Raw genomic sequence first — 22,437 nt, 5'->3', positions numbered from 1 at the left:
CCTGTGATATTAGCAACCACTGGTAATTATCATCCACATCTATTACTTTGCTAGCAATTTCCAGATAGCAATATTTATTTGTATCATTGCTTCTTCATCTATCAATTCTAATGTATATAGATATTTTGGTCATGCCCATAGCATGGGGAAGTTTCCAGGCCAGGGAGCAAACCTGTGTCACAGCTGTAACCAGAGCCACAGCAGTGAAAACTCCAGATCCTTCCCACTGAGCCATGAGGGAACTCCTCAGCTGTAATATTTTTAAAAAGACAAACTACCCCTCATTAATATTAGTTACCTTTGGAGTTTCTGTTTAGGCACAGCAGAAACAATCCAACTAGTATCCATGAGGATGCGAGTTCAATCCCTGGCCTTGCTCAGTGGTTAAAGATCCAGCGTTACTGAGAACTGTGGTGTAGGTTCGGATCCTGAGTTGCTGTGGCTGTGGTGTAGGCTGGCAGCTGCAGCTCCGATTTTACCCCTAGCCTGGGAACTTCCATATGCCTTGGGTGAGGGCCTAAAAAAAAAAGTTGCTTACCTTACATCAGAGGTCAGCAAACTAAGGTCCACAGGCTAAATCCAACCCACTGTTTATTCTTGTAATTAAAGTTTTCTAAGAACGCAGCCATGGCCATTCATTTGCATGTGGTCTACGGCTGCTTTTGCCCGCAAGGGCTGAGTTGAGTAGTTGCCAGTGAGGCCATAAGAGGCCCACAGAGCTGAAGAAATCTGGCCCTTTACAGAAGAAGTTTGCTGACCCCTGCTCTAGATCATATGGAAAAAAGCAATTTGAATGTTTGATTCTTTCCCCAGTTTTCAGTTGCTTTCCTATTACCCTGCAAAAGTGACCACTGAAGTTTTTTTTTCCTTCTTGGCCTTGCTTATGGCACGTGGAAGTTCCCAGGCCAGGAATCAAACCCATGCCACAGCAGCGACCCAGGCTGGCTGCTGCAGTGAAAATGCTCGGTCCTTAACCCACTGAGCCACAAGGGAACTCCCTAATCCTCCTGTTTATTTAGTAATTTTAGTTATACATTAGAATTGTTTTCTAGGAGTTCCCATTGTGGCGCAGCAGAAACGAATCTGACTAGTATCCATGAGGATGTGGGTTTGATCCCTGGCCTCAATCAATGGGTTAAGGATCTGGCATTGCCTTGAGCTGTGCTGTAGGTCACAGATGCAGTTCGGATCCCAAGTTGCTGTGGCTGTGGTGTAGGCTGGCAGCTGTAGCTCCGATTCAACCCCTAGCCTGGGAACCTCCATATGCTGTGGGTGCGGCCCTAAAAAGCAAGAAAAAAAATTGTTTTCTATGAAATTAACATCTTTCATGCTCATATTTTATTCTTTCAATAGTATGTAGACATAAATGCTTCTGTCAACTGTTAGCATTTTAATAGATAAAGCTCCTAAGGAGATTTCTACTCAAATTACATGTGGAATGCTTTCCTATTTTTGAAAAGGCATGTTCAGATAACAACAGTGAATCCAGACAGGCTTCATTTTCTTATTTCTCATACTGGGACTCTAAACAGATATGTTGGGAGTTCCCTTCATGGTGCAGCAGAAACGACTCTAAGTATCCATGAGGATGCGGGTTTCATCCCTGGCCTCGATCAGTGGGTTAAGGATCCGACGTAGCTGTAAGCTGTGGTGTAGGTTGCAGACATGGCTCGGATCCCATGTTGCTGTGGCTCTGGTATAGGCCAGCAGCTGTAGCTCTGACTGGACTCCTAGCCTGGGAACTTCCATATGCCATAGGTGTGGCCCTAAAAAGCAAAAAAAAAAAAAGATGTGTTGGTCACCCCTGTGACCACCTGATCATCCATCAGTCCTTCAGAAGATTGAAGCCAAAGCTGAACCACTGATTTCCACTGAATGCCGAGACCAAAGCCAGATTTTGATGCTTCCCAGGACCTACCTCATAGTTTCAAAGATTGAAAGTTGGGCATGAGCATGTAGATTGGTGCCTGGTACAGAGTAAGGACTTGGTTAAGGTAAATTCATTATTAGCTATAGTGGTTTTGAGTTTTCAGGCCTCCTCAGTGCCTATGAAATTTTGTCTCTGTATTGGACCATTCCCTGAGCATGCACTTAGGTTCAGTTTTGAATTGCTCGTATCCTAGAATGCATATTCTTTTTCTCTGTGACATATGGAGTTCTTGGGGCCAGGGATCAGATCCCAGCCACAGATGCGATCTATGCCTCAGATGTGGCAACGCTGGATCTTTAACCCATTGTGCCAGGCCAGGGATGGAACCCGAGTCCAGGGCTCCAGAGACACTGCCAGTCCCTTTGTGCCACAGGGGGAACTCCTAGAACCCATATTCTTAGTGACTCTGGCTGTCATATTTCCCTTTTGGCCACCCTAATCTCCTGCACAAGGCCTTGTACACAAAATCCGTACCATGTGAATATTTGTTTATTTGCATTTCCGTGTTCATTAGGTATCGTATATAATAAAACAAACAGCAAAAACCTGTCCTCCTCCTGGACATGTTTAGGCTAACAAAGCAAATCATTGTTCACTTCGGAGACCTTTCAGGGTGTCATCTTTGATATGCTGATCATTGGTAGGTAATCATTTTTATTTTACTTTTCATGAAGATTATTTCAGTTCATCCTGGTTTTGAGGCTGTACATTCTTTTCCAAATAAAGCAGTTGCCTGTGCTGGAGACAGAGTGCCCACCGGTGTGTAGCTGTGGCCTCTCCTTCATCAGTGATACTGGGAATGTGTTAGCAGTTGTGGAGGCCATATGTTTTTATAGGCTTTTGCCAAGGAAAATACTTGAGAATTACATTAGCAACTCCAAGGTATTTTGGCTGTTCTGGGCAGACACGTGATAGTTTTCCAGTTATGCGAACAAGAGCTTTTGTTTTATACTGAAGTTTCTTAAAGGCTGTGGGAACAATGGTGCCTCTATCAGCGTCTCCCAGAGTGACATCCTCGGGGTGTTAGGAGGGAGTCCCGTTGCTTCATTTCTGTGGGACTTCTGGGGCCTTTAACGCACTGGCCCCATGAGTCTCTTCGAGAGAAGTGTATGAGGCAGACTCCTCTGGCTTATCTGACCAAGGCTTTCCTTGTGTTTGGAAAAGGACCCTCTACCCCGTGTCCCCCCACCCTGGGCTTAAGTCTCAGCTCCTACACCCTGGCTCCCAGCCTTAGATGTCGTCCCTGATGCAAATGCTCAGCTCCTGTACTTGAGCACATTTCTCTGCTGGTAAATACGTGGCTTAACAATGACCCGATACACGCTTTTCTTCTCCGGATCCTAAAGTCACTGGAGACGTTAGGGTGTGGGTCTGTGCCTTTCCCTATGGGACTCCCGGTGCCAGGCCTTTAGAAGGCCCTCCGTAAATATTTGTTGGAGAGGTGGAGGGGCTGCAGACCCTTTCATTTCCAAGTAGCATCTCATGGGGACTAGTGCTCTGCCAAACCCACTTTGGGAACCATAGCTTAGTCTTCCTTTTCAGTGTGAAGCACGAGAATTCCTTCTTTTTTTTTTTTTTTTTTTTTTTTTGTCTTTTTGTCATTTCTTGGGCCGCTCCCACGGCATATGGAGGTTCCCAGTCTAGGGGTCTAATCGGAGCTGTAGCTGCCAGCCTATGCCAGAGCCACAGCCACGCTGGATCCGAGCTGTGTCTGCGACCTACACCACAGCTCACAACGATGCTGGATCCTTAACCCACTGAGCAAGGCCAGGGATCGAACCTGCAACCTCATGGTTCCTAGTCGGATTCGTTAACCGCTGTGCCACGACGGCAACTCCAGCTGTTTTTTTTTTTTGCCTGAGAATTCCTTCTTAACCCTACTTAACTCACTCAGTGCATCCATCAGAGCTGCAGCTGCCGGCCTACACCGCAGCCACAGAAACACTAGATCCTTTGAGCCTCGTCTGTGACCTATGCCATAGCTTGTGGCAATGGGAGATCTTTAATCCACTGAGCGAGGCCGGGGATCAAACCCACATCCCCATGGATACTAGTCAGGTTCTTAACCCCCTGAGCCACAGAGGGAACTCCTGAGGCTCCGTGCTTAAAAAGACTTGTCTCAGTGGCGCATAGGGAATCGGCCGGGATCAGAACCTGCGTTTCCTGATACCTGTCCCTGGGCCCATAACCCACAGCCCCCCTCTCACCGTGCATCCTAAGTGGGAGCTGGTGTTCAGAATGTTCGGGGGAGGGGGAAACGAGATGCCCCTTTGTGTGCACATTAACGCAGGCAGAACAAAAGGCTCAGCTTGGTTTTCAAGTTCAAGTTTGGCTCACATGTGGTCCTTAGCGATGATTATGATCAAGGATAAATTAAAAACAAATGTTAAAGACGTCGTAATGAGGTAGAAAGGGAGTTCAGGATCCTCGTTTTTAAACACTGGGGTACACAGACCCCTCTTGAAAGCAGTCACCTCTGCTCTCCCACTTTACCTCTGTGCCCGTTGTTAGGAGGATTGTTCATTTTTACTTAAACGAGCAAGTGGGCAGGTCCGTTCACACGGTCTCATGTCAGTGTGCTCAGGTCTTGTCTACCAAGCCCTTCACTCCTCTGAACGGGGCAGATAGAAGTTTAGTCAAAGCTGCTCACACGGAGTTCCCGTCGTGGTGCAGCAGACACGAATCCCACTAGGAACCATGAGGTTGTGGGTTCGATCCCTGGCCTCGCTCAGTGGGTTAAGGATCCAGCATTGCCGTGAGCTGTGGTGTAGGTCGAAGACGTGGCTCGGATCTGGCGTAGACTGGCAGCAACAGCTCCAATTAGACCCTTAGCCTGGGAACCTCCATATACCGTGGGTGCGGCCCTAAAAGGACAAAAGACAAAAAAAAAATGCTGCTCACCCATCAAGTGTAAAGGGAATTGCACATTGGACCAAACTCCCCCTTCCTTGGCCATGACCCCCAACAGCCTGCGAGGCAGTTTCCTTTTCCTCAAGGGCGAGCGCTGGGGGGAGGGAGCACACAGGATCCCCCTGTGTTCTCCTCCCCCAGGCCGAGCTCCTGAGCACATTCTTGACTTGAGCTGGGGAGCCCTGGGGCCTGGCGAGTTTGTGCAGTAAATGGGACTCTGTATGTCTAAGCCAAATGAAGTCTGCAGGCCGTCTTTACAAGCACAGTAACCGTTTTACAGATGTAAAGAAGCTCAAAAGCACTGTGTATGTTTGTCGTCTCAATCCCTGCAAAGTTTCCATGAGCACATTGCATGGGCTCTCTTCCTTGCTTCTCACCCTGCTTACCCCTTCCCTCTGTCAAAGCATGCATCGTGTGTGTGTGTGTGTGTGTGTGTGTGTGTGTGTGGATGTGTGTGTGTGTGTGTGGATGTGTACACAACTGGTTCTCAGCTGGGGGTGATTTTGTCCCCCAGGGGACATTTGGCCATGTCTGGAGATATTTTTTGGTTGTTAGAACTTGGTGGGGGCAGGGGACAGGCTTCTGCCAGCATCTCATGGGTAGAGGCCAGGAATGCTGCCAAACATCTTAAAAGACACAAGATGGTTCCTCACAACAAAAAATTATTTTGCTTCCAGTGTTCATAGTGCTGAGGTTGAGAAACCCTGGAGTACAGACATACATATTACACATGAATAAAACCATGCGCCTATGTACCTATGCTCATATAACACACATGTATATATGAATATCTGTGCTCACATAACATGTATGTATATGTGAGTATATGCACATACCCATATATGTACACACATATACTTTTTTAAAAGGGACACAAAAGATACTGGTTGCATTGGGGTTACAGCTGAAGAAACTGAGGCCTAGAGAAGTGAGACACAGGACTGGTGCTTTTGGCAGAGCTAACAGTCTCATTCTCTGAGTGTGCTGCATCCCAGAGGAGTATTGCAGACATTAACTCGTTTAATCCTCAGGATGACCCTGAAGAGGGGGACGGGGCTAATTCCTGCTTTACTCTGGGGAAAATCCAGGCTCAGAGAGGTCAAGATCCTTACCTGAGGCCACTCAGCCGTCCAGGGGCAGGGACTGGTGTAGAGCCCACGTTTGCCGGGTTCCTCCCAAGGTGGAGTTGCCTTCAGCTCCATCTACCACTGGGCCAACATGGCTTCTTTGAGCTTGAGGAACAGGGAGGGCCTCCACAGTGAAGACGCTGACCGGGGTGACCCCGCGGGGTCCCTTCCAGTGGTTGCATTCTGAGGCTGCCATGTGGAAATGCAGTAATGCCTGAGCGTTGTCTCTGAGAAGCCCTGAGTTAGGAAACCTGCAGAGTTGTTGGTCCCACAGCCCTCTGGTGCACCCATAGCACTTGCTAGGCAGCCTCTCTCTCTCTGGGGAGAGCAGGAGTGATGACAGCACATTGGCCCATCCAGGCCGGGGAGCTGGGCGCGGCAGGACAGGAGAGTCGCTGCTGGCTTCCCTGCCTTCCGCCCTCTCCTCCTTTCCTGCTGTTGTAGGAAGCTCGCGGGTTAGTAGGCGGTAAGGGGCAGTTGGTAGTAATTACTCATCATTTATACACACAATGGCCTGGCTTGGTGCCTTCCGGGATGGAGAGAGGCTGGGGTGCTGTCAGAATGTCGCATTCTGGGAGGAAAGCAAGCTTTCTGTGGGAAGGAAGGAAGGTTCAGAGCCGCCTCCTATGAGGTCAGCTTTAGATGCTCAAGCATCCAGAGTATAAAGGAGGAAGCAGCCACATGGCTGTCCAGGCCTGGGTTCCGCCTGTCCTCAGGACCTGGGAAGCTGCCCACTGAACAGACGGCATTGCTGCCTTGTCACCTGTGGCGTGGGTGCTTTGGAACATAGGCACTTCATCGCCCTCTGTCTGGGGGCCTCTCTGTCCTGGCTTTGGTGACCAGCGGACAATCTACAGACTCCACATGAAGCTGAAACCCATCCAGAGCTCTGGGGCCCCGACTTTCCCAAGGGCCATATCAGCACCTTTTAGATGTAGTTTGTCGTGAGAAGACAGGAACCTGTTTCAAAATACCGTCTGCCCAAACCCTCGGCTGAGAGAGGTTTGGGGACAGGGCAAAAGCCCACCTTGGACATCCTGGGAAAAATCATTGCCCAGATCCCTCTAGGTTAGGCCAGCATCATTTTGGGAGAGGATAAAGTTTCCTGTCTCCTTCTGGGGGAAAAAACCCCAAAAAACCTCTGGGCTTTTCTACTCTGGATGTATCTTTCATGGGCATGTCCTGCTTTAATAAAATGTTATTCGGTCTCTCAGTAAGTGGATAATTGAGCAGAGCAGCAGGCTAATTTCCCTCTCAGCCAGGCCTGCGGCGAGGCCGGCTTCCCTGGAGATGATCCAAAACCAAACAGCCACAAGCTCACCTGCCGAAAGAGTCTCCTGGCCCCCCCGGAACCCCTGTCACGCCTTTCTGTCTGTCCTTGGAAGTTTGTTCTCTGCCTGAACAAAGATCTCTGTTCTTGAGGGGCCGCGCCTTTAAATCCGACTGCGTCTCCATCCCTGGTACAAATTGTCTTCCCTCAGGCGAGTTTCTGTCTCCGAGTTGGCTGTGAGGCTGTGGAAGCACAATCGGGCTTTGTGGAGGAGGACGGCTTTGCAGGGCCCTGGAAGGTGGGGTTCGGCCTTGTATAAATAAATAGCGGCAGGCTCTCGCTTCAGGAAAAGGGGATTCCTGGAACGGGAGAGAGAGAGGGAGAGAGAGAGAGAGAGAGAGACTGGTGCTCGAGACTGCAAACTTCCTGGTGTTGCTGCAGCCTCGGCAGCTTCTTCCAGCCTCATGGTCCTTTTGATTTTTTTTTTTTTTTAATATTTATTTGTTTTTTTTTTTTTTTTTTTTTGCTTTTCAGGGCCACACCCGCAGCATATGGAGGCTCCCAGGCTAAGGGTCCAATTGGAGCTACAGCTGCCAGCCTACACCACAGCCACAGCAATGCAGGATCCCAGCCATGTCTGTGACCTATACCACAGCTCACAGCAATACCAGATCCTTAACCCACTGCGTGAGGCCAGTGATGGAACCCACAACCTTATGGTCCCATCATGGTCCTTTTGAATGGTCTGCGAGCGGCCCTGAAGCTCGTTCTCCTCCCGGACCAGCCCCTGAGTCACAGGTCTCCAGGATTTGCCCCTTCTGTGGTCCAAAGGGATGGCCCCCTGCCCCTCGAGAGGCTCAACCCACTGCAGCTCAGGGGTTTCTCAGGAAGCGGCTGGACAGATGCTGGCTCCGCTCTGGCTCTTCCTCGCTCCTTACATTGCGGTCCTTGTCTGCCTGCCCAGTGGTGTCCTCTGCAGAAAGAACCCTGGAGGCCGAGGAGGGCATGGGTCGCTGCCTGCATTTTGGTGGGGTTATTATGTTTGGGTTTGGCTTCCCATAACAGAGCGTACCCTTGATTGGTTTGGTGGGTAGGACTTTTGCTGTCAGAGATGGAAGAAGCCCTGAGAAAATTAAAGATTTTATTCAGGCCTTCTTGGCCCAAGGCCCGTGGAAGCCTTGATGAAGGGGATGCTTGGGGAGAAGTGGGACATCCGGCTGCTCTCCAAGGCCCCTCACAGCAGGCCTGGGCCTGGACCAAGTGTCCTGCTGGCCCTGGTGCCCTGGCAGCCTCCTCCTGACACCCCTGCCAGTTTCCTTCTGCCCCTCAAAGTAAGTTCTCCTTTGCTGAGTTCCTCCATCTGCTGCTTTGGGGAGCAGCTTCCTCCCTAAGTACCTCTTCTGATTCCCGCATGTCCCAGCTCCCTGCTCCTTGGGCACTGTGAGTGACGGTCACTGGGTTTCAGGATGGCAGAACCTTCAGAGCCCACCAGCCCGAAGAGAGCTTTGCTGAGCATCCATGGGTGCCATGCGGACCCTGGGACGCTGTCACAGGAGGGAGGAAGTGTGCTACCCGCCATGCCTTATCTCCAGCCAACACTTCTCTTCCTCTACCTAGAGATGGTGTCGTTGACATTTTTTCTCTCTCCAAATTAGAAAACAATACGTTTTGGAGTTCCCGTCGTAGCTCAGTGGTTAACGAACCTGACTAGCATCCATGAGGACACGGGTTTGATCCCTGGCCTCGCTCAGTGGGTTAAGGATCCAGTGTTGCTGTGGCTATGGTGTAGTCTGGCAGCTGTAGCTCTAATTCGACCCCTAGTCTGGGAACCTCCATATGCCGCAAGTGGAGCCCTAAAAAACAAAAAACAAAAACAAACAAAAAAACAATACGTTTTACACATTTTAACACACATAGATTCGTCTCATGCCACCCTTATGGTCCCAGGCCCCTAAAACTGTTCCACTACCTCTCTGTAGTCACATCCCACCACCCACCTCTTTGCCCAACCACCACTGCTCTGTCCTCCAACACGTTCCTCAAAGATTTGAGGTCCACGGTAACTGCATCCTCCCATAAATTTCACTGGTACCTACTGCTGTTAAGGGAAAAGCAGGACAACGAACTCCACTTATTTGACTCCGACCCTCCTTTGCCTTTGCATCTATGATGACTGTGCTGGGCTCTGACACCCACCTGGGGGCTCCTCCAATATGGACAAGTCAGCATTTAACCGCAGCACTCTTCCTCCACACCCTCAGCTGGGTCTGCATGTCAACATTTAAAAAAAATTAATTAATTAATTTTTTGCCTTGTTGCCATTTTTTGGGCCGCTCCTACGGCATATGGAGGTTCCCAGGCTAGGGGTCTAATTGGAGCCGTGGCCACTGGCCTATGCCACAGCCACAGCCACAGCAACTCAAGATCCAAGCCACGTCTCTGACCTACACCACAGCTCACGGCAATGCCGGATCCTTAACCCACTGAGCAAGGCCAGGAATGGAACCCGCAAGCTCATGGTTCCTAGTTGGATTTGTTAACCTCTGAGCGACGACGGGAACTCCACGTCAACATTTTTTAAGTCTATCGCACCCCTGTTTTCCTGCTCATCCTAAAAATGCTGCTCTGAGCCCAGTGCTTCAAAATTGTGTTATGGGAAGAAAGTGATGAAGTCTAAGTTTAAAGGAATGCTGTCTGTGACGATAACCCTAGGCTGCAGATCACCCAGGGGAGAAAGACAAGTTGAAAAAAAAAAAAGAGCTCAGGAATCTCTTGACAGTGCATTTGAGCCCATCTTTTATTTTTGAAGTCTTGGTACATCTTTAAAAAAAAAAAAAGAGTTAAGAGGCTTCATGTTACTCCAGAAGATCATTTGTGCATCATTTGTAATGAGAACCCGTGAGTCATTCCTGTTTAATCAGAGTAAGGCACGGTGTGGTTGTCGGGGTCTGTTGGGGCTCCCCAAGCCTGCCTGGAAGAACTAGGGCCACAGCCGTGTTCCATCAGCTCACAGAGGTGTGAGTGCCCTTCCTGGGCTGGCTTTTGGGGACATGCCAGTCTCTCTCTAGCTAAGGATTTACCAGCTACCTTGCCCACAGAAAAAAAAAAAAAGCAAAAAACGTTGATTTCCCCTGCCGGTATCCTGAGTCCTGTGACAGCTTTGACTTACAAAGAGATTTTTCTCATTTAACGAAGTGTTGTCTCCTGAATCTTCAGGATAAGCTGCAGTTGCCCAATTTCCTGGTAAATTTTCCGATTCCCTGGTGGTTTGGAGGCGTGAATGAGCTTGGGATATTTCTTTGGAGTAAATAAAGTCTATGCAAGGTGATTCCGGTGCATGGTGTCTGGTGCCAGGACTGGAAGTGATGGGAACAGAGGGCAGTCTGCAGGCTGCAGTTTTCTTAAAGGTGCGTTCTGAGCTGTGAGCCGGCGAGGTGCATGTGCCTAGGCGGGTCGTACTGGTTCCCTGAGCACCGGGCTCTCCCCTTGGCCTGCCTTCCTCCTGGGGTCGGATGGTTGATGGCAGAGGGAGGGGATGACTTCTGTGTGCAGAGAAGGAAGACACCTGCGTTACCATGTGGGGCCTGTGGGATAGATGGCACGTCCCTGTTTGCCCCCTTGTGTGGGTTCGGTCTATGTGAAAGGGGGAGAGCAGTGTCCCACACTGTGGGCTGAGGGTTCGTGGTGCTTAACTTGCGGGGGAGGCTGCGCTCTGGGGCAACCTCTTGGCCAGGTTGGAGCCAGAGCTGGAGGGAGACTGGGCCTGGCCAGGTCCTTATGGAGAGAACTCAGCCTCCCGTCGGGAGAGCCAGGTAAGCAGTCGTACTCGGGAGACGGAAGCTGAGGGCCTCACTAGGCAGTCCCAGCAAGCAAGTTCATGGGGGACTACAGGCCTGGCAGACTGCCCCCGGAAACAGGTTTGGAGATCAGAGCTGTGAGTGCCCCCAAGGTCGAGAATTGCTAACCCATCAGAATTCCTCGGAGCCTGTGGTTTTTGGAGAAAGTCCACATGCCTAACCCTGGTGCCCAAAATCTCTAGGTTAGGGGGCTCTAGAACATGTATTTATTAAGAGATTCCTTTTAAAAGTTGGTTCAGGGAGTCCCCTGGTGGCTCAGCAGGTAAAGGATGTGGTGTCCCTGCTGTGGCTTGGATTCCATCCTTTACCTGCTGAGCCACCAGGGGAGCTGACCAGGGAGCTTCCATGTCCTGTAGATGCTGCCAAAAACCAAAACAGAACAAACAAATACATAACTATATAAAAGTTGGTGCATAGCTGGTATTGAGAGCCCCTGCCTTGAGGAGTAGTGGGGTCTGGAGGTTGCTCCATGGATCCAGACAGAAGGCCAGCCCACATGGATGGTGAGAGACCAACAAGGTGGGGAATCATTACCCAAACCAGGTCATGCCTTGTTAAATTCCTGATTCACAGAGCAGGGGTCCTTACCTCTTTTTGGGTCTCTGCAGGTGTATCATCTCCTCTATTTCTAGCCAAACAAAATCATTTCAGCCCATCACAGATCAAACCTTCCCCTGTTCTTTTGTCCTCATGGAAGATACCCTTGTTTCTCCTTTATTTATTTATTTATTTTGGCCACGCCTGTGGCCTGGGAAAGTTCCTGAGCCAAGTTCAGGACCCACACCGCAGCAATGACAACACTGGGTCCTTTGCCCCCTGCACCCCTAGGGAACTCCTCTTGTTTCTCTTAAGATCGTCTCTGGAGTTACCTTCTGTTGCCTTGGGAGGGGTGTCTTGACCCCCCCCTGCTCCCATATGCACTTCCATTGGGGTTCTCCTCACTGTAACCACTGTCCACTTGTTTCTGGAAGGAGACCATGCTTCTGGAGGTCTAGATATTAGTTTCTGATTCATCTTTGAGTTCCTGGCATGTAGGAGGTTCATAACCAAAGCTTATTGAATCGATGTTTTTTTTGGTGGTTGTTGTTTTTTTGTCTTTTTGACTTTTCTAGGGCCGCTTCTGGCGGCATATGGAGGTTCACCAGAGCCACAGCAACGCGGGATCCGAGCCGCGTCTGCAACCTACACCATAGCTCATGGCAACACCGGATCCTTAACCCACTGAGCAAGGCCAGGGACCGAACCCGCAACCCCATGGTTCCTAGTCGGATTCGTTAACCACTGAGCCACAATGGGAACTCTTTTTTTTTTTTTTTTTTTTTGCTATTTCTTTGGGCCGCTCCCACGGCATATGGAGGTTCCCAGGCTAGAGGTCGAATCGGAGCTGTAGCCACTGGCCTACGCCAGAGCCACAGCAATGCGGGATCCGAGCCGCGTCTGCAACCTACACCACAGCTCACGGCAACGCCAGATCGTCAACCCACTGAGCAAGGGCAGGGACCGAACCCGCAACTTCATGGTTCCTAGTCAGATTTGTTAACCACTGCGCCACGGTGGGAACTCCCACAATGGGAACTCTTAAATCGATGTTTTAATGAATGGGCAAAAGGCATTTTAAACTCCCCCTCCCCCCGCCCCGCCACCGTCCATCAGAAAGTCCACATCAACCTCCTGTTCATCAGAATTACACATCCACTCATACCCAGTAAAGGCTGCTGTAGCCTGGACCTGAGAAACCAGCCCTAGGCCACCCCGGCACGCTCCTGAGAACCGCTAAGATAAACACAGAGTGCACTTTCGCCGAATTCAGAGAAGGAGAGGCTTTCAAAGGTCATAGGGTCCAGAAGCTCTCACCCCGGGCTGCACTTTAGAATCATCTAGGGAGCTCTTAGAAAATGCCCGTGCCCAACCCCCACCCCGAGATTTGGATTTAGCTGGTCTGGGGTGGGGCCCAGCCTTGGGTGGAATTTTCTTCAAGCTCCTCAGGCGCTTCTAATGTACAACCGAGTTTGTGAACCACTGCTCCAGGCCAGAGTTCCTCACGGAACATTTGGATGAAAGGATTAAAAAGATCTCTGCCTGGTGCGTCGATGGCTCCCCCAAAGACCGTAGGCTGGTAGTAGATTCACCAACAGTGACCCCTGGATTCTCTAAGCCCCTCCATCATCCAGTCCTGTCATTTCTTTCTTTCTTTTTTCTTTTTTTTGGGGGGGCTGTGCCTGTGGTGTGTAGAAGTTTCCAGGCCAGGGATCAAACCTAAGCCCCAATCTGCCCCAACCACAGCGACAATGCCAGATCCTTAACACGAGGCCATCAGCGAACTCCCTGTCATGTCATTTCTTGATGACAGACTTGGCCTTGACTGTCCCTCCTTCCCAAGGACCAGAGGCCAACTCTGAACAGAATCTAACCTCAGGAGTTCCCGTCGTGGCTCAGTGGTAACAAATCTAACTAGCATCCATGAGAACTCGCGTTCGATCCCTGGCCCTGCTCATTGAGTTAAGGATCTGGCATTGCCGTGAGCTGTGTGGTGTAGGTCGCAGACACAGCTTGGATCTGGTGTTGCTGTGGCTGTGACATAGACCAGCAGCTACAGCTCCAATTCAATCCCCAGCCTGTGAATCTCCATATGCCACGGGAGCAGCCCCCAAAAAGAAAAATAAATAAATAAATAATAAATTTCCCCCTTCGATAAGGATCCCAGTCATATTGGATTAGGACCCATGCTAATAACTGGGGAGGGGTTGGTTTGGGGGGTTTTGTTTGTTTGTTTGTTTGTTTTTGGCTATGCCCACGGCAAAAACAAAAGTTACTGGGCCAGAGATCCAACCCATGCCACATCAGTGATAACACCAGATCCTTAACTGCTAGGTCACCAGGGAACTCTTAATGACCTGTTTTTTACTTGATTTCCTCCAGAAAGTCCCTGTCTCTAAATAAGCATATATTCTGAGGTATTGGGAGTTAGGTCTCAGCATATCTTTTGGGGGAATATATGTTCAACCTTTAGCTAATACTAATACCCTCCAAGCTTCCCACCTCAGCTGTAGCTTTTAATGGGTAGAGCCACATAGCGTAGTTGTTTCTTTACATCTGTCCCCACCCTCGAAGTGCTCAGAGCTCAGAGCCCAGGGCTGCTTGCTTTGGAGCCACCAGCACTAACTTGCCGAGAGACTAACATCTGGTCCCCTGGTTTTGGGTACACTTGGAGGATGAAGGTTTATATTCAGGCTTCTCCAGAGATGGCTGTATTTCCTCACAGCTGCAGGAGCAGCTGAGAGGCTGGAAGGCGAGGTGAGCTATGAGTGGTGGTCCTCCCTGCCCCAGGGAAAGGCTGGAGTCAGGTGCTGGAGTTAAACATCAGTTTGAGTGGACGCACAACAGCTCTTAGGATGGGGGGTCCGTGTTGGTGGTGGTACTCTTGGAAAGGTGTGTCTGTATCATTGGTAAATGGTGAGGGAGAGACGAGGGTGTAGACCAGAAGCAGTGTTTCATGCCATGGAGGTCAGATATCAGCAGCTCATTTTTGAAGTTCTTTTTTTTCATTTCTTGTTTTTTGAATTTTGAAATTTAACAATGTATTGACATATAGTTGATTTACAATGTTTACAGCAAAGTGAAGCGGTGTATATATGTGTTGTTTTTCAGATTCTTTTCTTTAGGTTATTATAAGGTATTGCATGTAGTTCCCTGTGCTATACAGTAGGTCCTTGTTGTTAATCTATTTTATGTATAGTAGCGTGTATCTGTTAATCCCAAATTCTTTTTTTTTAATGATTTTTATTTTTTTCTATTACCACTGTCAGTTTTCTACTGTACAGCAAGGTGACCCAGTCCGTGACCCAGTCACATATACATGTAATACATTCTTTTTTCTCACATTATCACACTCCATCGTAAGTGACTAGATATAGGTCCCAGTGCTGTACAGCAGGATCTCATTGCTTATCCATTCCAAAAGCAATAGTTTGCATCTATTAACCCCAAATTCCCAGTCCATCCCAACAGACTTGGCAACCACAAGTCTGTTCTCCATGTGCCTGAGTTTGTTTCTTTTTTGTAGATAGGTTCATTTGTGCCATATATTAGATTTCAGATATCAGTGATATCACATGATATTTGTCTTCTCTTTCTGACTTATTTCACTTAGTATGAGAGTCCCTAGTTCCATCCATGTTGCTGCAAATGGCATGATTTTGTTCTTTTTTTATGACTGAGTAGTATTCCATTGTGTATATGTACTACATCTTCTTAATCTATTCATCTCTTGATGGACATTTAGGGTGTTTCCATGTCTTGGCTATTGTGAATAGAGCTACAATGAACATATGGGTGCATGTGTCTATTTCAAGGAAAGTTTTGTCCCGGTATATGCCCAAGAGCAGGATTGCTGGGTCATATGGTAGTTCTATGTATAGTTTTCTAAGTTACCTCCATACTGTTTTCCATAGTGGTTGTACCAGCTTACATTCCCACCAACAGTGCAGAAGGGTACCCTTTTCTCCTTCCAGCATTTGTTATTTGGGGACTTATTAATGATGGCCATTCTGACTGGTGTGAGGTGGTACCTCATAGTAACTTTGATTTGCATTTCTCTAATAATCAGGCATGTTGAGCATTTTTTCATGTGCTTATTGGCCATCTGTATATCTTCTTTGGAGAAATGTCTATTCAGGTCTTTTGCCTATTTTTCCTTTGGGTTGTTGGTTTTTTTGCTATTGAGTTGTGTATGTTGTTTGTGTATTTCAGAGGTTAATCCCTTGTCAGTTGCATCATTTAAAACTATTTTCTCCCATTCTGTAAGTTGTTGTTTTGTTTTTTTATGGTTTCCTTTGCTGTGCAAAACTTTTCAGTTTGACTTTACTTTTGCTTTTATTTCTGTTGCCTTGGGAGACTGACCTGAAAAAACATTTGTAAGGTCGATGTCAGAGAATGTTTTGCCTATGTTCTCTTCTAGGAGTTTGATGGTGTCTTGTCTAAACATTTAAGTCTTTCAGCCATTTTGAGTTTATTTTTGTGCATGGTGTGAGGGTGTGTTCCAGTTTTATTGATTTACATGTGGCTGTCCAGGTTTCCCAGCACCACTTACTGAAAATACTGTCTTTTTCTCCTTTTCTATTCTTGCCTCCTTTGTCAAAGATTAATTGACTGTAGTGTCTGGGTCTATTTCTGGGTTCTCTGTTCTGTTCCATTGGTCTGTATGTCTGTTTTGGTACCAGTACCACACTGTATTAATGACTGTAGCTTTGTAATATTGCCTGAAGTCTGGGAGGGTTATACCTCCTGCTTGGTTTTTGTTCTTCAGGATTGCTTTGGCAATTCTGGGTCTTTGATGGTTCCATATAAATTTTTGGATTGTTTGTTCTAGTTCTGTCAAAAATGCCATGGGTAATTTGATAGAGATTGCATTGACTCTGTAGATTGCTTTGGGTAGTATGGCCATTTTTATAATATTAATTTTTCCAACCCAGGAGCATGGAGTATCTTTCCATTCCTTTGAATCTTCTTTAATTTCCTTTATTAATGGTTTTGTTTTTGTTTTTGTTTTTGTCTTTTTGCCTTTTCTAGAGCCGCTTCCTGTGGCATATGGAGGTTCCCAGGCTAGGGGTCTAATGAGAGCTATAGCCACGGGCCTATGCCAGAGCCACAGCAACACGAGATCCGAGCTGCATCTGTGACCTACACCACAGTTCACAGCAATGCTGGATCCTTAACCCACTGAGCAAGACCAGGGGTGGAACCCGCAACCTCATGGTTCCTAGTCGGATTCGTTAACCACTGCACCACGACGGGAACTCCTGATTAATGTTTTATAGATTTCAGCATATAAGAGTTTTACCTCCTTGGTCAGGTTTATTCCCAGATATTTGATTTTTTGGGGTGCAATTTTACAAGGTATTGTATTTTTGTATTCCTTTTCTAATATTTCATTGTTTGTATACAGAAATGTGACTGATTTCTGAATGTTAATCTTATATCCTGCTACTTTGCTGAATTTGTTGATCGGTTCGAGTAGTTTTTGCCAAATTCTTAATTTATCCCTTTCCTCTTCCATCTTTCCCCTTTGGTAAGCACAAGTTTATTTTCTATGTATGTGAGTCTTTTTCTGTTTTGTAAATAAGTTCATTTGTATCTTTTTTTAAGATTCCATATACAAGTGATATGTGATATTTGTCTTTCTCTTTCTGACTTCACTTAATATGATTATCGCAGAGTCCATCATGTTGCTATAAATGGCAAGATTTCATTCTTTTTATGGCTGAGTAATAATATTCCATTTCATATATGTACCACATCTTCTTTATCCATTCATCTGTTGATGGACATTTACATTGCTTCCATGTCCACTGTCATAAATAGCCTGGCTATGAACATTGGGATACATGTATTTTCAAAATAGAATTTTCATCTTTCCTGGAGTTCCCGTCGTGGCGCAGCAGAAATGAATTCAACTGGGAACCATGAGGTTTCCAGTTCGATCTCTGGCCTCGCTCAGTGGGTTAAGGATCAGGCATTGCCATGAGCTGTGGTGTATGTCACAGACACAGCTCGGATCCTGCCTTGCTGTGCCTGTGGTGTAGCCTGGCAGCTATAGCTCCGATTCAACCCTTAGCCTGGGAACCTCCATATGCCTCGGGTGCGGCCCTAAAAAAATAAAAGCCAAAAAAAAAAAAAAAGAATTTCCATCTTTTCTGGATACATGCCCATAAGTGGGACTGCCAGGTCATATGGTAACTCTATTTTTAATTTTTTAAGAACCTCCGTACTGTTCTCTAAACTGTGGCTACACCAGTTTAGATTCTACCAACAGCATAGGATGGTTCCCTTTTTTCTACACCCTCTCCCACATTAATTATTTGTAGACTTTTTAATGATGGCTCTTCTGTCCGGTGTGAGGTGATACCTCATTGCAGTCTTGATTTGCATTTCTCTAATAATTAGTGGCGTTGAGTGTCTTTTTGTGTGCCTGTATGTCTTTTTAGGTCCTTTGCCCATTTTTTGATTGGATTGTTTGGGGTTTTTTGCTATTGAGCTGCATACCATGGTGTTTGTGTATTTGGGAAATTAATCCCTGTCAGTCGCATTGTTTGCAAATATGTTCTTCCATTTTGTAGGCTGTCTTTTCATTTTTCGCTCCTGTGGTTTTTAACATGGGTCTACTCACAGACAAAATTCCGGGGTTGGGGGGTGGTGTCCCAGAAACTTTGATGGGAAAAAGTTACGTTTTAATTTCATGACCTGAGAGTTTGCATTTCCTTCGAATGTGAACCAAACCATAGTAATGTTAACAGTACTGAGTTTTTTTTGTTTTTTGTTTTTTTTTTGTCTTTTGTCTCTTTAGGGCTGCATTCTCGACATATGGAGGTTCCCAGGCTAGGGGTCTAATCGGAGCTACAGCTGCCAGCCTACACCACAGCCACAGCAACGCAGGATCCAATCCCCATTTGCAACCTAAACTGCAGCTCATGGCAACACTGGATCCCTGACCCACTGATCGAGGCCAGGGATTGAACCTGCATCGTTATGGGTACTAGTTGGGTTCATTACCACTGAGCCACAGTGGGAACTCTTAGGTAACCATTTTAAAATAAGCCCAGCCTTAAATCTGCCCTCCTGTCCTGTTGAGTCCTGCTTGGGAAAGCTGGTCCTTGTCTCTAGCCAATCAGTGAGCGGGACTGAGAGTAGCTTTTGGCAAAATAATCATCTGTTCTTTCCAGAGCCAAATGCACTGGGGCGTGTTCTTCTTGGTCACTCTGGAAATGCACAGACCTTGCGCTGGTGCCTGAGCTGCCCATGTTGGAGAGGAAAGCTGGGCTCAGAGGACCTATTCCACGTTGCCTGGGAAAATATGCATGGTGCCAACTCACAGGCCCTGGTGGGTGTGAAATGATCCCACTGAAGATGACTAGGGTTATAGGGTTTGGAGGTGGGGGTTGCTTGCTTTTTACTTTTCTTTCAAAATAGACTCACGGGTAGTTGCAGAAATAGTACATAGAGGTCCTGGGAACTCTTCCAACAGTTTCCCCCTGGGTAACATCTTACATAGCTCAAGTTCAATATCAAAACCAGGATATTGACATTGGTACATTACTATTAACTGGATCACAGACGTTTTTCAGTTCTCACCATTATTAACATGCCTTCACTGTGTGTGTCTGTGTGTGTGTGTGAACAGTTTTATGCAGTTTTATCCCCTGTAGAGATTTTTGTAACTACCCCAACAATCATGCCATAGAGCTGTTTATAGAACATGGTTTTGAAACTTAGGTGTGAGGTGCATAACGTGGTGAGTTTTCAGTTGTTCTGTTAATCAGAGCACTGTCCCTTGGCCTCAGGGCTGGAGGTGGTGGTTTGACATGTCCAGAGGCCTCTGGAGCATTTGGACTCTGGTGCTAGGCATGGTTGCCATTTACAAGGTCCAGTCTGGACCTGGAGCCCCACAGCAGGACTCTTGGCTGGCCGAGGTGCTGGCTCTCTGTAGCCATGACATCCTGTGTCCAGGGCATGGGATCAGTGTTCTTCTGGTTCCTCTGGGGAGGGGGATACAGCAAGAGAAAGGCAGGGAACAAGGGCCAGCTCCCTGGGTTTGAGAGACGGGATCCAGGCCTCAAAGGGGACAAGAGAGAATGGGCAGATACGGTGCAGGTTGTGGGGAAAAGTCATAGCTTGGTGGGCATGGGGGTACCCAGGGGTCCTGCCCATCCTTTCATGGACCCCTGAACTGACTGCTGAGTACACGCTGCTGGGCATGGCTTCTAGATGCAAGATGAGAACATTGGTTGCTTCACTGCCCTGGCTGCTGTGAGGGCATGGTAGAGGAGAAGATATTTAATACAAATTGCGGAGCACACTCAAAACAAAGGTGGTAACTTTCCCAAAGCCAGTCCTGTATCTGTTGTGTCTTCAGCACTTCCCAGTTACAGGACATGGGATTGAGTCGAAGACTCCACTCTCCAATCTCGCAGGACAACAGTACTTACCGGGTCTGGGTTTATGGTTTCAGCTGGCCATTTGGGGATGTTGGCACACATGTGACTCTTCTATTTTTCATTTGCTGGTTTTTCCCAGTTTCTTTGGTTCAGGTGTTCTGCCAAGTACTTAAGCTTTTTGGTCAGAGATGACACCCTGCTCCATCCCTGCAGATATGCCCCCTCCCTGGATGATTCCAGGGACATGGGGCTTCCTGGGGGTAAAAGCTAGTCCACGGTACAAGGCCAGCTCCCAAGAACCAGTGCTGGGACACTGGACAGAAGATGGCTAGAAGGCGAGAGAGGGACGGCAGGCCCCACACAGGCTCTGGGGGTGGGGGCTCCGGGAACCCAGGTGGAGGTGGGGCCGGCACCCAGACGAGAAGGCCAGCATGGTGCCAGGAAAACTGGGGTACCGAGGTGCTGCCAGCAGGAGCCACAGCCACAGAATGGCAAAGCTGGGGGTTAGACATAACTCAGGAGCTAGAGCCATGTGCAGGTGGTCAGAGGAGGGCCTCAAATGCATTTGTAAAGGTAATTTTTAGGGGGGGTTGTTTGTTGTCTTTTTTTTTTTTTTTTTTTTTTTGCTTTTTAGGGTTGTACCTGTGGTATGTGGAAGTCTCCAGGCTAGGGGTCAAATTGGAACTGCAGCTGCCAGCCTGCATCACAGCCACAGCAACGCTGGATCTGAGCCCCATCTGCAACCTACACCACAGCTCACGGCAATGCCAGATCCTTAACCCACTGAGCGAGGCCAGGGATCAAACCTGAATCCTCATAGATACTAGTCAGGTTTGTAACCCGCTGAGCCACAATGGGAATTCTCTATAAATAATCATTTGTGAAACCAAACTTATGGCAGGAGACCAAGGCTGCTGCCACCCCAGGAAGGAGATTGGCCGAGATAGCGTCCTGCCTCCATCTCCTTCATTCAGCCCACCTGCCGATACCATCCATTCCATCTTCTGAGACACCGACCTCTTGTACCTTCGTTTCTAGGAAAGCAGCCTTGGCTCCCTTTCCCGCCCACATGTGAATCCCAAGCCTTCCGCATCTGACCTCCCCCAGGCGGGTCAGCCTGACGGCTCATCAGTCCCATCATTCAGTATTTTCTGAGCCCCGCCCCTTCCTCACCCTCGGGGTGTTTGTGCTCCCCTTCCAGACTCCATCCCATAATGTTCTGTCCCTTTTCTAACAACACTGGCTTTGGTGAGCTCAACTCCAAATTAACCCACTGTCACATTTTCTCCTACCTACCTCACCATCAAATACAATCAGTTTGCCACATAATGGTATGTTCGGTTGTCTTAGATCTTCTGAATGTTACTTATGTATCTGCAATTAGTGAATGAGACAAAGCATATTGTGTTGCTCCCTAATTGTTTCCCTGGCTAGGCCTTGTCTTCCTAAGTAGGAGACGGGCAGGGATGCTGTGCTGTGTATTTTGTCCACCTCGGGCACCCCGTGGGGCTGTGTGCATGTTCCATCAGTGCTTGCTGAGTGATGGTTACAGCCAGTCCCCATCATGAAGTGCCTGACAGCTCTGCTCTGGGTCCTTATTCTGCAGGCTCTTTCACAGCAGGCTGGAATTTAAATTATCGGCTCCCTGTTTCGTGGTCATGAGCCTGGAAGGCAAGGGTCTGGCAGTCAGGATGTTTTAGCAAATGGTTAGCTTTTATTTGAGTATGAGAGGGTCCGTGAAACTCCTTTGGAGATACCTGTGAGAGATCAGAATTGGGGGGAGGGGAAAGAACAATATATTCTTCTAACTAAATGTTGAGGTAACTGAAACCTGCTTTCTATAAACTCAAGTCTAGAGCATGACAGGTAACATGGAAGGGAAGAGTTGGAGTTCTTTTAGGTTCAGCAGGTTCAAAAGGGTCCCAACATGAGTGTCCATGAGGATGTAGGTTTGATCCCTGGCCTTGCTCAGTGGCTTAAGGATCCGGCATTGCCGTGATCTGTGGTGTAGGTCACAGACGTGGCTCAGATCTGGCGTTGCTGTGGCTGTGGTGTAAGCCGGCAGCTGTAGCTCAGATTAGACCCCTGGCCTGGGAGCCTCCATATGCCTTGGGTGTGGCCTAAAAAAAAGAAAAAAAAAAAAAAAGTTACCTGATGTTGCCTCCAGAAGGCAGATTCTAGTCAGTTTCTACCCCAAGACCCCCATGGTGCTTCTGACCCCAGGTCACGCTCAGTTGTGCGCCCCAGCACCATGTAGCCAGCAGGGTTGTGTGACAGGCCCTAGGAATTGATGTTCTGGGGATAAGCAACATTGTGGTGATAGTGAGATGATGGTCAGAATCTTCTCTCACTCTGGGTGAAAGCTGGCATTCTCACCTGCACTGACCTCCCGTGACCCCTCTTGCTCCTCCCC

At 48.0% G+C, this 22,437-nt stretch overlaps 1 protein-coding gene and 2 long non-coding RNA genes across 6 annotated transcripts in view; 2 read left to right on the top strand and 1 right to left on the bottom strand.

Annotated features, from left to right (window-relative positions):
* The window catches only part of TCF7L1 (transcription factor 7 like 1), a 180,611-nt gene that overhangs the window by 17,842 nt on the left and 140,332 nt on the right, over nucleotides 1–22,437 (top strand). The window lies entirely within an intron of this gene.
* LOC146404706 (uncharacterized) lies at nucleotides 5,525–10,356 on the bottom strand. Its single transcript, XR_014841570.1, has 3 exons — nucleotides 9,718–10,356; nucleotides 7,882–8,940; nucleotides 5,525–7,835 (listed from the first exon to the last, which is right to left on the bottom strand). It is a non-coding gene; the product is annotated as an uncharacterized LOC146404706 (long non-coding RNA).
* On the top strand, nucleotides 13,614–17,771 carry LOC146404705 (uncharacterized). The gene is made up of 2 exons (XR_014841572.1): nucleotides 13,614–16,864; nucleotides 17,515–17,771. It is a non-coding gene; the product is annotated as an uncharacterized LOC146404705 (long non-coding RNA).

Source organism: Sus scrofa, chromosome 3 (assembly GCF_054392235.1).
Source record: "Sus scrofa isolate SSC_HxYL_T2T_F1_AM1 chromosome 3, Sscrofa_HxYL_maternal_Yorkshire_Landrace_v2.0, whole genome shotgun sequence".
In the NCBI taxonomy this organism is placed as follows: Eukaryota; Metazoa; Chordata; class Mammalia; order Artiodactyla; family Suidae; genus Sus; species Sus scrofa.
This window is presented reverse-complemented; position numbering and strand designations above follow the sequence as displayed.